This window comes from Lithobates pipiens, unplaced genomic scaffold (genome assembly GCF_037356315.1).
Source record: "Lithobates pipiens isolate NorthernLeopardFrog02 unplaced genomic scaffold, aLitPip1_a1.2 Scaffold_10, whole genome shotgun sequence".
Taxonomy (NCBI): Eukaryota; Metazoa; Chordata; class Amphibia; order Anura; family Ranidae; genus Lithobates; species Lithobates pipiens.
In genome coordinates, this window is record NW_027507686.1 from 201,115,474 (window position 1) to 201,118,498 (window position 3,025).

Consider the following 3,025-nt stretch of genomic DNA (forward strand, 5'->3'; position numbering starts at 1 on the left):
GCAACAGAATCGGATCGCATGGTATATGCGGACGGAACTGGGGGTGTCATTAACATATCATTGACACTCCCAGCCGTCCGCATAGGGCAGTGTGAACTGCCGGCGGGAGGTGTGTGATGCGGTAAAACGCCGCGGATTCGCGGCATTCCCGCATCGCTATAGTGTGAACCTGGCCTAAGGCTGAACTCGCATCGCACAGAGATCGGATGTGATTTGCACTACAGTGCGGTGTGAATCACATCCGGTTCTCGTAACCGCAGCAGTGTGAACCCAGCCTTAGGCCGGGTTCACACCGCTGCGATGCGGGAGCGCCGCGAATCCGCGGCGTTTTCCCGCATCGCATTACTCCCACTGCCCTATGCGAACGGCTGGGAGTGTCAATGATATGTTAATGACACCCCCAGTTCCATCCGCATATCGCAGTGCGATCTGCCGACTCGCACAGGAATCGGATCGCATGGTGTGAACCCCCATATGATTCGATTCTGTTGCGGACCAAAAAAAGGGTCCCGTGCGAGTTTGCTGCGGGAGCGATGCGAATTCCGCCATACTATCTGTATGGCTGCACTCGCATCGCTACGGAGATCGGATGTGATTTGCGGTGCGAATCGCATCCGGTTCTCCCCCCGCAGCAGTGTGAACCCAGCCTTATAAACAAATGTGAAGGACTCGGAGGATATATATATATATATATATATATATATATATATATATATATATATATATATATATATATATATATATATATATATATATATATATATATATATACACACATACAGATATATATATATATATATATATATACATACACATACGGACACAACAGATATAAATATATACACACACAGATATAAAAAATTGTATAGATATATATATATATATATATATATATATATATATATATGTGTGTGTAATTGGTAATTGTATAGTTAATGTAAATCTAACCTGCTCTTGATGGATGTTCCACTGCAGTAGAGAAATTTTTTACTTTCAGTATTGACCATGCAGGCAGATGGACGAAGGAAGGATCTATTCTCTCTCAGAGATCTCCTGATATCTCCACCTCTGGGCTGGAGAAGCCAGAAAGGAGAACTTGAAAGAGAATCACAGAGATAAAGTGGCATCTCTGTATACTAAACATGCCGTTTCTATTGCAGTCAATGCAGCCGTTCTGTGGACTGAGATGAGAAGAGAAAAATAGTTCTCCATCTTCTGATCTCAGTATATTAAACCTGCAATGCTCTGAGATGAGCAGAGATCATCCTGATCTCAGCTTATCTCAGTTTACTAAACGGACACCTTAACTGTTCCGTCACAGGCAGGGGTGAGCCCATGATGAGCTGGGCTCAAGGGAGGGGGTTGAATAATACTGGCCATGAGATCAAGTAAACGTAGCAGCAGTAAAAACCTACTGCAGAGACATTTCTAGATTAGGGCTTGTTCACACCAGGCGTGGTCAGGGTACAAGGCAGGCACTTGCTATGTCTTAAAGGGAAGCATACTAATACTAAATATACACACCAGAATGTGGATCCCTGTATGCATATACATGCATCCACGTGTAGCAGTCTCCCCAACTTCTAAAGGCCTGATGGTGACCCACAGAGCCAGGGAGAACTGACATTCCTTCTCAGGGTGCAGGTTACTAGGCATAGTGGGTGTGCTGCAAGGTGAAAAAATTGGGCGCCAGTCACTTTTTGTAAAAATGAGCATAGATTTTATTTCTCTCTCTAAGAGAGAGGGTTAGGGCACAGACTGGTGCCCTGGTGAGATTTTATTTCTCTGAGAGAGAGGGTTAGACTGGTGCCCCGGTGGCCCAGTCTTCTGTCGCCGCCGTCTCTTCTTCCGACTCCCGGAGGATGCTGGGACTGTGACATCATAAGGGGGCGGGGTCACCAGGTAACATCACCCAATGACCCCGCCCATTGTCCCTATATAAGGTGCCGCACAAAGTGTCCCTGTCATTGTGGCCAGAGAGAGTTGAGTCAACATCTCAAGGAAGAAGAGAAGGTGGCGGCGGCGACAGAAGACCGGGCCACCGCTAGTAAAAGAGCTGGAAGAAGATAGCGGAGGCCCAGCAAGAAGAACCGAAGAGGGGGACAAGACCCCCAAAGAGGCGGACAAGACCCCCGAAGTCGGAAGAAGACGCCCGAATGGCGGCAACAACGAAGAAAGCCGGGCTCCTCTGCTAGCAGAAGATAGCGGAGGAGTCCGCTGGAAAAGTCCGCTGGAGCCCACACATGGGCGGATTGTCCAGCGGACTCTGGTCCGCTGGACCAAGTCTGCCGGATAGCCTGATCGTGTGTACGCGGAATTATGTCTACACAGCATACTGGCATTTACATTAAAGGCCCCCCCAAATATGTTGGTATTTTTGGTTGCTACACTTGTATTACATGCTGGAAAAACTTTGTTCTCATGTATGTTTCTTTACTTGCAGTATACTGTGACCCATTTTGCTCTGATTGTACGGTGCTAAAGGCTTCACCTCTGAGTATTGTATCAGTATTCCCTTTTTGTTAGATTTCTTGTCTTGCTGAAGTACACAATAAAAAATTTAGCGTAGAACTATAGGCAAAACGTTTTTCATTGTGGGTAGAGTAAAGGAGGGTATAACCCCCATCATTTTTTTTTTTTTCGCCATATCGCTTCCTGTCCCATATCAAAACAGGAAGTTGGAGGAAATCTCTGCAATTTAAGGGAATTCCTTGAGGTCATCAGAACGAGTGTCTTCACTGGAAGATTTCCTCTCCTATTACTTTTCTGGGGACAACCTAATATTTGGGATTTTCTTTTATTTACACTTTCAATGATAATGGTAAACAGGACAAATAGAGGGGGAATCTCCCTAACGGGGGGCAACGACAGTGATAAAAACTGACTTGGCTTGGGTGGCTTGGCCTCCAGCTTGTTGGTGCCTCCCATTCTCCCCATTAGCTGCTGGGACGTGACGTTGGGGGATGAGCCGTGGTGGTGCTCTCTATATGAGCCTCTCCTGCTGTTCGGTCTCACACATAGATTT